Source organism: Melanotaenia boesemani, chromosome 1, assembly GCF_017639745.1.
Source record: "Melanotaenia boesemani isolate fMelBoe1 chromosome 1, fMelBoe1.pri, whole genome shotgun sequence".
NCBI lineage: Eukaryota > Metazoa > Chordata > Actinopteri > Atheriniformes > Melanotaeniidae > Melanotaenia > Melanotaenia boesemani.
Window position 1 is genome coordinate 41,089,227 of NC_055682.1, and position 12,148 is coordinate 41,101,374.

Below are 12,148 nucleotides of genomic sequence, written 5' to 3' on the forward strand. Positions count from 1 at the left end.
ATGACTGGGGAAGTGGGATTTGAATGGCCAAGCGTCTGATCATTGCACAGCGTGCTCTACCACCTGAGTTACTGCCGCCATCAAACAGAACAGGACCAGTATCTGGTTCTGTTCCAGTCTCTGGTTCTGTTCCTGTCTCTGATTCTATTCCAGTCTTTGATTCTGTTCCAGTCTCTGGTTCTTTTCCAGTCTCTGGTTCTGTTCCAGTCTCTGATTCTGTTCCAGTCTCTGGTTCTGTTCCAGTCTCTAGTTTAGTTCCAGTCTCTGAGTCTTTTTTCAGTCTCTGGTTCTGTTCCAGTCTCTAGTTTAGGTCCAGTTTCTGGATCTATTCCAGTCTCTGGTTCTGTTCCAGTCTCTGATTCTTTTCCAATCTCTGGTTCTGTTCCAGTCTCTAGTTTAGTTCCAGTCTCCGATTCTTTTCCAGTCTCTGGTTCTGTTCCAGTCTCTAGTTTAGGTCCAGTTTCTGGTTCTATTCCAGTCTCTGGTTCTGTTCCAGTCTCTGGTTCTTTTCCAGTCTCTGGTTCTGTTCCAGTCTCTGATTCTGTTCCAGTCTCTGATTCTTTTCCAGTCTCTGGTTCTGTTCCAGTCTCTAGTTTGGGTCCAGTTTCTGGTTCTATTCTAGTCTCTGGTTCTGTTCCAGTCTCTGGTTCTATATAAAAGGTCATTTGAGCATCAACACAACATAAAACTGTGAATATTGATTTGAAATTCGTTCCTGCAGTAAATCGATAATAAAAACACTTCATTTCATGCTGAGGTTCTGTGTGCTGTATTGATATCTGTTCATACATATTAATTAATGACCAATCAATAGGAATCAGAATCAGAAAGCCTTTATTGTCATTGTAAACCAGAGCATACAACGAGATTAGGGGGTGCTACTCCTTATGGTATTTGCATCAGAATAAAAGAATATCAAAAATATTAAGAATAAGGGCAAAAGGAGGAAATAAATATAAATAAAATACTTAAAGTAGAATAAAAATATGGTAAGTACAAAAAACAGATATATACATATATTTACAATTTGAATGTATTGCACTTAGAAGTATTGTATTGCACAACAGGGTTTCAAGTTTCACAGTGGTATAATACTTGTTGCAGTATATTGCACGTGTGTGATGATTCGTCTTATGTTGAGTGTGTTCTCCTTATTGTTTGGTTTGTTCATGGGAGTTCAGGGCAAGGAAATCTCTAGCTGGAAACTGATGAAGTATCAGACTCATCAATTTCTATTCCCCCTGCTGCAGCGTAATTCAGAGCTTATAAACCAGGAGAGTCAAACTCATCTTAGTCCAGGTTCCACATTCAGCTCAATCTGGTCTTCAGTGGGTTGGAAAATAACAGCTTAATAAATAATGAAAACTCCACATTTTCTCTCCACATTTATTTTTATTATTTATGTTTCTATCTATCTATCTATCTATCTATCTATCTATCTATCTATCTATCTATCTATCTATCTATCTATCTATCCATATATATATATATATATATATATATATATATATATATATATATATGTAATCAGATTGATCACAGCTTACAAATCACCATTTGCAACTATGCCTGAAATTTACCTGTTTTGACTGTATTGTATCAACAAAATAAGTAATTGCTTACAAATATTTAGTGTTACCCATGCGGCAATCTCCGCTGGTAAAATGTGAAGCCTATGCGGAAGTGCAACAAATTGCAATTCACCACTCATCTGCTAAGGGCTGACTCCAAAACAGAGCAAATCCCGATTGACTCCCATGTTAAAAAGACCAACTTCACAGCAGAAATGAACATGTTTAAAGTACAAAAATCGATTTTAGGATTAAAAGTTCAAGTTTACCTTCATGACAACTGTGAGGGGTTGAATTTTTTTCTAACTCATCCATTTGAATCTTATTTAATTTGGAAATTCGACATAAATAGGGTTGTGTCCTTTCGACTGACAGGTATCTAATATCCACAGCAAGAAGGGGGAGTGTAGCACAACTGCGGTTTTTAACTGGCTAACAGCATGCCTTAGTTTTAATCCGCCTACCTCCATTAGCTGGTTAGCTACCATTAGTTTCAGGTTAGCTCGGTTAGCTCTTAGCTACAGGCAGCTCGGAGTTTGATGAGGTTCAGTCATCCACTTCCACCTTCACAGTCCTCGCTTTCAGCTCCACCTCTTTGCCCATATTTGGATTTTCCAGGAATGACGACACACATGACACTGCCAAGATGGCGGTGGTGCGAACCGCCCAATGAGCTTCAATTCAGCTCTTCAGAAACCTACCAGTGACGTAGAGGCTCCGTCCATCTTTAATATACAGTCTATGGTGTAAACTGACCTACTCTTAGGTAAACATCAGATGTCCCAGGGTCAGTAAATTCTACCATGTTCTAGATCATAATTCAGAATTCATATATCATCACCTCTCCAACCGTTTCCATGGTGATATTTTTATTTTTTTCTGTTGGTTTATCACATTTTCCTCAGACATCTGAACATTAACAATTTTTCTGACACTGGGATTGTATTCTTTGGGGTCTTACCTATACAATGAGACCAGAATGATGCATTTTGACATGATAATTACAGAGTTATTGTTGATTTAATTTCGGTAGGTCTGTTCAGGCAAACTGCACCTCCAAAAACAGTAGGGTTTAAGAGGTTAAGGCATCGACAGCAACACTCATATGACCAACAGCAGCCCACAGCTCAGATTGTTTCTCGTAATTCTAATACTGGCCCAAAATGGCAGCAAAATGCTCATGCTTATGGGCTTCATTGTCTGCGGGAGCTATGAGATTGACTCTGAGCGTCACAGAGTTCAAAAATCTTTTATATTTTTGCCAAAATTGCAGTAGTGCCAAATACGCTAGGTGGGCTAGATGTTTGTTGTTGACAGAAACATCTCTATTTCAGGCAGCAGGTCAACAACATGCTACATCAATTTGCCATGACTCAACCGTTGAACATCAGCACGGAGAAGTAGCGGACAACGAAGCTTTCGGAGCCATGTAGAGTTCCTCGTTAGTATAGTGGCCAGTATCTCCGCCTGTCACGTGGAAGACCGGGGTTCGATTCCCCGACGGGGAGGGTTTCATCTTAATTTCAGCCATGTTCTCTTACCACCCAACCCCTTTTCAGACACACAAACAACATTGGTAAATGTCTTCAAAGTGTATTGAAAATGGCTGCAACTTGCCATAACACTTTTCTGGTGTAGATGCGTTCTCTCAGTCAACATACTCTAGATTACCACCTGGATACTCCTCATACGCAGCAGGATGTGGCGCACGCTCAATACACCACAACATTTAGTGCTATGTTTGCAGGATGTAGAATACCTGATGAGAGTCTCTATTGTCCTAAAACAGCAAGTACTTTTCTACACTGATATCTGCACAGTTTATGTGACTGCATGAAGAATGGGGAAGAGAGAAGTCAGACAGGGTACAATGAAGCAATTGTTCTTGGCTTGCAGCATATCTTCTGAAACGGTACCTGCTGTGTTGGCCAACGTTGTCACTCTGACAGATGAGTATCATTACCAGCGAGCTGGGCTAAACCTGCCCTTTGTCAGATGCTCATTGCTCAACGGTAGGACTTTTTAAAGGTGACCCAGGCCGCAGAGCAACAAAGGCAAGTTTCTGCCAGGTTTCGAACCAGGGACCTTTCGCGTGTTAGGCGAACAGTGATAGCCACTACACCACAGAAACCCTCTTGAAATGCAACCTGTCACCGGTCAGGACAAGAAAACAAAGGACAGCGTTTGACAGCTAAAAGAGGGGCATTCTTAAATAAGAGCCAATGATTAAAGACAAAGCATGCTGCAGTTGTCAGAAGTGGGATTCGAACCCACGCCTCCAGGAGAGACTGCACCCTGAATGCAGCGCCTTGGACCGCTCGGCCATTCTGACGAAAATTGGTGTCTTTCTCCCTGGGTTGCTTGGATTCGTAGGCAGATCACTCTCAAGGCATCCACAGCAACACTCATATGACCAACAGTAGCCCACAGCTCAGATTGTTTCTCGTAATTCTGATACTGACCCCAAATGGCAGCAAAATGCTCATGCTTATGGGCTTCATTGTCTGCGGGAGCTGTGAGACTGACTCTGAGCGTCACAGAGTTCAAAAATCTTTTATATTTTATATTTTTGCCAAATACGCTAGGTGGGCTAGATGTTTCTTATTGACAGAAACATCTCTATTTCAGGCAGCAGGTCTATTTAGGACGAAGTCTCTAAACTTCTAGTCAGCTCAAAACCCACAACCTGTCCTCTTGATCCTGTTCCCTCTGACATCCTGCAGAGCATTTTACCTACAGTCAAATCTGCAGTAACTCATATTATCAACTCCTCTCTTAAATCCGGTGTCTTTCCTTCTGCCTTCAAGCAAGCTCGGGTTACCCCGCTGCTGAAGAAACCCACACTCAACCCAGCCCAGGTTGAAAACTACCGGCCGGTCTCACTGCTTCCATTCATGTCTAAATTACTAGAGCGTGCCGTCTTCAGTCAGGTCTCACAGTTCCTCCAGGACAACAACCTGTTAGATCTATATCAATCTGGATATAGGCAAGGTCACTCTACTGAAACTGCTCTCCTGTCAGTTACTGATTCCCTACGGCTTGCCAGATCCACTGGTCAATCCTCAGTCCTTATACTGCTGGACCTGTCGGCTGCCTTTGACACTGTCAACCATCATATACTGTTCTCCAAACTCTTAGAGCTTGGCATCTCAGGATCTGTCCTCTCGTGGTTTACATCCTACCTCACAGGGAGATCATTCAAAGTATCTTGGCGAGGGGGCGTGTCCAGATCACATGGGCTAACAACAGGGGTGCCTCAGGGCTCGGTGCTCGGCCCTCTTCTCTTTTCCCTATACACCTCCTCACTCGGTGCAGTCATTAGCTCTCATGGTTTCTCCTACCACTGCTATGCAGATGACACTCAGCTTTTCCTTTCTTTCCCACCTGATGACACAACCATCTCAATGCGAATATCAGCATGCCTTGCTGATATCTCTGCATGGATGAAGGATCGCCACCTTCAGCTAAATCTGTCCAAGACTGAGCTTATTGTCTTCCCAGCCAGTCCTTCTTTACCGCCACAGATAAGTGTGCAGCTTGACTCAATCACACTAGTGCCTACATCTTCTACCAGGAATCTTGGTGTCATGGTAGACAACCAGCTGACCTTTAAGGACCATGTTGCCTCGGTTTCCCGGTCTTGCCGATTTGCTCTCTACAACATCAGGAGGATCAGACCCTACCTGACTGAACACACGACCCAGCTCCTGGTCCAGGCTCTGGTCATTTCACGCATTGACTACTGCAACTCCTTACTGGCTGGCCTGCCTGCATGCTCAGTTAAACCTCTGCAGATGATCCAGAACGCAGCAGCACGTCTGGTCTTCAACCAGCCCAAAAGAGCTCATGTCACTCCGCTGCTAATTGCTCTTCACTGGCTTCCAGTTGCAGCACGCATCAAATTCAAAGCTCTGCTTCTGGCTTACAAAACAATAACCCAAACGGCTCCGGGCTACCTTCACTCCTTAATCCAGAGCTACACTCCCTCTCGAAACTTACGCTCTACCAGCGAAAGACGCCTAGTGCTCCCACCACAACGTAGCGCAAAATCAGTAGCTAGACTCTTCTCCTCTGTTGTTCCCCGGTGGTGGAACGATCTACCAAACTCCGTCCGATCCGCAGAGTCCGTATCCACTTTTAAGACCAAGCTAAAGACTCAGTTGTTTAAGGAGCATTTCCACATTTAGCTTAACTAAATGAATCAGAAAGATTTGTCCAGCTTTTTGGCTCAACCAAGTACTGAAGAAGCTGTGTGCACTTATGCCCAAGATGATATTGTGTGATGAAATCATGCACTTATGCCCAATTTGATATTATGTGATGAAATCATGCACTTATGACCTAGTTGATATTGTTTGATGAAATCGTGATCCTGTATTTAAATAAAATGACTAAAAAAAAAAAAAAAAAAAAAAAAAAAAAAATTATATGCACTGCACTAGCACTACATGACAGCACCTGGGTCCAACTGGACTCAAAAGCGGCCTGACTATCACTTAATTATGACGTCCCATCTTGTTTGAATTCATGCTTGTGTTGTTCTTCCTCTCAAATGTAAGTCGCTTTGGATAAAAGCGTCTGCTAAATGACTGTAGAATAGAATAGAATAGAATAGAACAACATGCTACATCAATTTGCCATGACTCAACCGTTGAACATCAGCACGGAGAAGTAGCGGACAACGAAGCTTTCGGAGCCATGCAGCATTCCTCGTTAGTATAGTGGCCAGTATCTCCGCCTGTCACGTGGAAGACCGGGGTTCGATTCCCCGACGGGGAGGCTTTCTTCTTAATTTCAGCCATGTTCTCTTACCACCCAACCCCTTTTCAGACACACAAACAACATTGGTAAATGTCTTCAAAGTGTATTGAAAATGGCTGCAACTTGCCATAACACTTTTCTGGTGTAGATGCGTTCTCTCAGTCAACATACTCTAGATTACCACCTGGATACTCCTCATACGCAGCAGGATGTGGCGCACGCTCAATACACCACAACATTTAGTGCTATGTTTGCAGGATGTAGAATACCTGATGAGAGTCTCTATTGTCCTAAAACAGCAAGTACTTTTTACATTGATATCTGCACAGTTTATGTGACTGCATGAAGAATGGGGAAGAGAGAAGTCAGACAGGGTACAATGAAGCAATTGTTCTTGGCTTGCAGCATATCTTCTGAAACGGTACCTGCAGTGTTGGCCAACGTTGTCACTCTGACAGATGAGTATCATTACCAGCAAGCTGGGCTAAACCTGCCCTTTGTCAGATGCTCATTGCTCAACGGTAGGACTTTTTAAAGGTGACCCAGGCCGCAGAGCAACAAAGGCAAGTTTCTGCCAGGTTTCGAACCAGGGACCTCTCGCGTGTTAGGCGAACGTGATAGCCACTACACCACAGAAACCACTTGAAATGCAACCTGTCACCGGTCAGGACAAGAAAACAAAGGACAGCGTTTGACAGCTAAAAGAGGGGCATTCTTAAATAAGAGCCAATGATTAAAGACAAAGCATGCTGCAGTTGTCAGAAGTGGGATTCGAACCCACGCCTCCAGGAGAGACTGCACCCTGAATGCAGCGCCTTGGACCGCTCGGCCATTCTGACGAAAATTGGTGTCTTTCTCCCTGGGTTGCTTGGATTCGTAGGCAGATCACTCTCAAGGCATCCACAGCAACACTCATATGACCAACAGTAGCCCACAGCTCAGATTGTTTCTCGTAATTCTGATACTGACCCCAAATGGCAGCAAAATGCTCATGCTTATGGGCTTCATTGTCTGCGGGAGCTGTGAGACTGACTCTGAGCGTCACAGAGTTCAAAAATCTTTTATATTTTATATTTTTGCCAAATACGCTAGGTGGGCTAGATGTTTCTTGTTGACAGAAACATCTCTATTTCAGGCAGCAGGTCAACAACATGCTACATCAATTTGCCATGACTCAACCGTTGAACATCAGCACGGAGAAGTAGCGGACAACGAAGCTTTCGGAGCCATGCAGCATTCCTCGTTAGTATAGTGGCCAGTATCTCCGCCTGTCACGTGGAAGACCGGGGTTCGATTCCCCGACGGGGAGGGTTTCTTCTTAATTTCAGCCATGTTCTCTTACCACCCAACCCCTTTTCAGACACACAAACAACATTGGTAAATGTCTTCAAAGTGTATTGAAAATGGCTGCAACTTGCCATAACACTTTTCTGGTGTAGATGCGTTCTCTCAGTCAACATACTCTAGATTACCACCTGGATACTCCTCATACGCAGCAGGATGTGGCGCACGCTCAATACACCACAACATTTAGTGCTATGTTTGCAGGATGTAGAATACCTGATGAGAGTCTCTATTGTCCTAAAACAGCAAGTACTTTCTACACTGATATCTGCACAGTTTATGTGACTGCATGAAGAATGGGGAAGAGAGAAGTCAGACAGGGTACAATGAAGCAATTGTTCTTGGCTTGCAGCATATCTTCTGAAACGGTACCTGCTGTGTTGGCCAACATTGTCACTCTGATACAATTGCCACCTGGATACTCCTCATATGCAGCAGGATTTGGCACACGCTCAATACACCACATTTAGTGCTATGTTTGCAGTTTCTAGTATGATTTTATTCCAGACTGCTTCCAGTATGTCTGGAATAAGTTCTACATCTTACAAGCTTTCCAGCGATATCTTACACTGGAACGAGACTTCATCTGTCAGGTATAAATACTTTCGGGTAAACAAAGGAGCATCATTGCATCATTACGCACGGAGGTGCACCGGAAAGAGCTTCTAACACCGTGTTAGAAGCTCTAGAGGAAATACAGACACAGCACAATTTGGCACAGTTTGGGTATCCAAGTGGCCAAATGGAGAGTCCGCCTTGTACCATCCACACTAAAACCTGCAAAAAAGCAATGAGCTTTGTTCTCTTCTCGTGAAACTTTGTACAGTTGTAGTCAAGGAGTTGCTGAATGCATGCAGTGGTATCTTTATGCACAGAATGATTTCTATCATGATGTTTTCATCTGTGTAAAAAAAAAAACAATTAGGTGAGGATATTATTTTTATCTTTACCTATGGTTTATCACAATTTGCACAGGCATATTAACGTTCACAATGTTTCTGACAATGGATCTTACCTATCCATTGAGACCAAGGTTATGTATATTGACCTGAAAATTACAGAGTTGATGTTGATTTAATTTGGGTAGGTCTGTTCAGGCAATCTACACCTCCAAAAACCCTAGGGTTTAAAAGGTTAAATCATAAAGATTTTGCAGTTGTAAATGAGAACTTGCATATAATTTCAGAGTTTGCATCTGTAAATTAAGCTTGTCAACCTGTAAAAACAATCTGCCTGAAAACTTCAAGTGTGCAAATGTGCAGAAAAGGGGTTTGCATAGTTGTAAAAAAGATTTGTATTTGTGGGGGAAAAAATAAAGTTCTTTTGCAAAAACCCTGCTCATAGATGCAAGACACAAAGCTGGGTGTGAGCCTCTGAAGTTGCGGTTGCGAATTATGTCTGTGTCTTTACACTCCTATCTGATTGGATGGTGATAATTATAACTGTCCAGTTAGAGCACAGATGGCTTCCTGTCCTACCACACCGCTGCAGACTCTTAAAGGGGAGTAGAGCTTCAACAATGGACGAAGGCGCGAGTTCGTCTGTTATGCCGGTGGGTTCTTATTTTTAATATACCTGGAATAAAAGTTCATATTTTATGTCACAAGTTTATTGAAGCATTCAGTTGTTTTAGTATCGCTCCAACCAAGTTGTCCTTGTACAGTTTTTAAGATCAATTGCAGAAAAGAATCAAGCCAAAACAGATTTCCCAAAGCAGGCTGAAGATGCTTGTGAATAATCCTGTTAAATGAAGAGTGTGATAACAATTATTAAGCTTACCATATTTTATGTCACAAGTTTATTGAAGCATTCAGTTGTTTTACTATCACTCCAACCAAGTTGTCTTGTGTATGTTCTTTGTTAAGAATCGCGGTTATATATTTTGTTTTCTTAAATGAAGATCAGCTTTTCTGGTTTATATTAGCCTCACAATAAGATTAATGATAAATCAGCAATTACTAACTCCAGTCATCTAGGGTCGGTTTCTGTAGGTTATGGAATTTTATTTAAATCAAAGAGTCATTACGGGGCTTGTGTAGAATTTGATAACAAGCTATTGGCAAACCATGTAATTAGGATCAGGATCGTGTTCCAGAAAGCAGGATTCAGACAGTAGCGAGATCTACTCTGTCTGTACGTATCCCAGTACAGAGACTTCTCCTCATTATCCTCTTCCTGCTCCTCCTGTGAGGAAGTATTACATTGTCAGAATACATTACACAGGACAGACATGCACTTGTTTGTTGTTTGGCTTCATAGGTGACTGTAGACCCAGAGGAATCTGGTGTGTTTCTCTCCAATATGGTTGCCGCCTCTGACTCCTTGGTAAGTAGATTTAGGTTGTTTGCACATGTAAATTAAAGCTGGTCTCAAATTATTTTATTTTCAGTAAACTGTTGGATGGCAAATGCATAACCACAAATATACTAATATCAGTCTAATTGGTAACTGCATTTGTACAGTTCAAGCTGCATGCAACATATTTCACATTATATCAGTAGATTAATAACTACGTTTTCTATTTATCAGGTGGATTTAGGAAAACAGGTCCTAGAACAACTACAAAACAGACTGGAACAGGCTTGCCAGCAACAGTCGCTGGACCTTGATAATGTGGAGTTCATCACTACAAGCACAATGACTCTTATCCTCTCCCTTTCAGCTCATCTAAACTTTCCACTATCGGTGGGTCAACTGAACTTAATTAATTCTAGTACAACTTGAAATTTACAATATGTGTTTCTTTACTAACATTTTGTTCTTAAAAATTAATATACAGTAAACGTCTGTATTCAAATATCCATTATGTAATGGGGATATACTGCTAAGGAATTTTTTTTTATAAATTTATTTTTTGTATATAATTTTTTTTATTGGTACTTGAAGGTCTGGAACAGCTCATTACCCTCATCCAATCGGAAATGAACAGGAGAAGGCCAGCCGTTATAGTCGACAGGATAGCTAGTGCACGGGGACGCCCCAGGCTGAGCATTTCTAACGACCATCTTCAAGACCTAATTGAGATGGACCTTTCTGTGTCTTGTATCTCCACGATTCTTGGTGTGTCAGTGAAAACGATCCACCATAGAATGAGAGAATTGGGCCTTTTAATAAGAGATACCTACAGCTCAATGTCAGATGATGAGCTTGACAGCTTGGTATCAACAATCAAGCAACAATCAAGAAATCTGAGTCAGTTTGAGAAGTTAACTTGTTCATGATGTTACAGCTTTTCCTGTTTTTTAGTTACATTATTCTTAATACAGTGACAAAGGGTTGTTAAGGCTATTTTCTAAGCTGCACCATGTAGTAGTGTTGTGTGAAATTGGTCTCAATATAAGTGTGTCATATTGTTTCACTGCACTATCAATTTACATAAATTTCAGATGCATTGTTCTGACATCATGTTTAAAATATGTCTTCCTGTAGGTCACAGAATGGTGAAAGGACATCTGAGGGCAGTGGACCAGAGTATGGGATTCCATGGACTGGGTAGACAGTGTAGGAATACTTGAGAGGATGGCAAATCTTGGTTGCGCTGTCAAATGGACATACAGTGTTCCTGGTCCTCTGTCTCTTGTACACATCGACACAAACCACAATCAGGTGAGCTTTATTTACAGTAGAAGTCAAAATCTAGAACACACTGATGCAGTCCTGTATACCTCTGTGCATATACCAAATGGATTACAATGTTAGCAGTCCTCCGTCTGTCTGTCTGTGTCTGTCTATAACTGTACAGATACGGAATTATAATGTTTGGTGGTGTTGATGGCTTTTAAAGAAAGGTTTGTTTCCCCTTTCATTTCTTTTGTTGTTGTTATTCTTCAAGTCACTGAAATTTAGCCTAAGCAGGAATGGCAACAATTTTAACTTGGAACCAACTTCAGTGTCTGTAAATTCAAAATATGTCCTCGTAGATCCTGTACCTGAACACAGCTAACAACAACAAGGCATCCACAGCTCTGGAGTTCTTCCTTGAAGCTGTAGAGAATTACAGCTGTTCATCTCGGTATGATGCTGACTTTTATGTGTGTGTGTTTTACCATTCACATTAGAGCCAAAGGTAAATGCAACTCGAAAGTGTTTACTTAACAAACTTTTTTGTATTTAACACCTTCATTCAAAATTTTTTATACTGTTTTTATTTTGCTACCTTTAGAAGCACAACTGCTAAATGACTGTACCGCTGCAACACCTAAATTTCCCAGCTTGGGATGAATAAAGTACTTCTATCTTTCTGTCTATCTATTCATAATTGTTACTCGTTCATATTGCCTTAAGGCTGCATATTTCCTACTCACTTCATTTACAGTTTGCCGTTTTTCATGTAAATTTTCTATGAGTACAAAATTTTTGTATACTTAATGCGTGGCCACCTTTCAAATATTGTTAAAATGGTGCATTAGGATTTCATACATGCTAGAAAAATATATTTATAGAAGATGACGTATTAGCTTGTTTTTATTGCT

The 12,148-nt window shown here is 41.4% G+C and overlaps 1 protein-coding gene and 7 non-coding genes across 8 annotated transcripts in view; 4 read left to right on the forward strand and 4 right to left on the reverse strand.

Moving 5' to 3' along the window:
* The window catches only part of minar1 (membrane integral NOTCH2 associated receptor 1), a 32,193-nt gene extending 31,443 nt beyond the window's left edge, over positions 1-750 (forward strand). The window contains exon 5 of the mRNA XM_042008993.1: positions 1-750. This exon is cut by the window's left edge and continues 1,230 nt beyond it. The gene's annotated coding sequence lies outside the window, so the exon portion shown is untranslated.
* A 2,257-nt stretch (positions 751-3,007) lies between these two features.
* On the forward strand, positions 3,008-3,079 carry trnad-guc. The gene has a single exon. It is a non-coding gene; the product is annotated as a tRNA-Asp (tRNA).
* A 549-nt stretch (positions 3,080-3,628) lies between these two features.
* trnav-aac lies at positions 3,629-3,702 on the reverse strand. The gene has a single exon. It is a non-coding gene; the product is annotated as a tRNA-Val (tRNA).
* Positions 3,703-3,820: 118 nt separating this feature from the next.
* Positions 3,821-3,903, reverse strand: trnal-cag. The gene has a single exon. It is a non-coding gene; the product is annotated as a tRNA-Leu (tRNA).
* Positions 3,904-6,278: 2,375 nt separating this feature from the next.
* Positions 6,279-6,350, forward strand: trnad-guc. The gene has a single exon. It is a non-coding gene; the product is annotated as a tRNA-Asp (tRNA).
* A 548-nt stretch (positions 6,351-6,898) lies between these two features.
* On the reverse strand, positions 6,899-6,971 carry trnav-aac. Its single transcript has one exon. It is a non-coding gene; the product is annotated as a tRNA-Val (tRNA).
* A 117-nt stretch (positions 6,972-7,088) lies between these two features.
* trnal-cag lies at positions 7,089-7,171 on the reverse strand. The gene has a single exon. It is a non-coding gene; the product is annotated as a tRNA-Leu (tRNA).
* A 398-nt stretch (positions 7,172-7,569) lies between these two features.
* Positions 7,570-7,641, forward strand: trnad-guc. Its single transcript has one exon. It is a non-coding gene; the product is annotated as a tRNA-Asp (tRNA).
* The last annotated feature ends 4,507 nt before the right edge of the window (positions 7,642-12,148 follow it).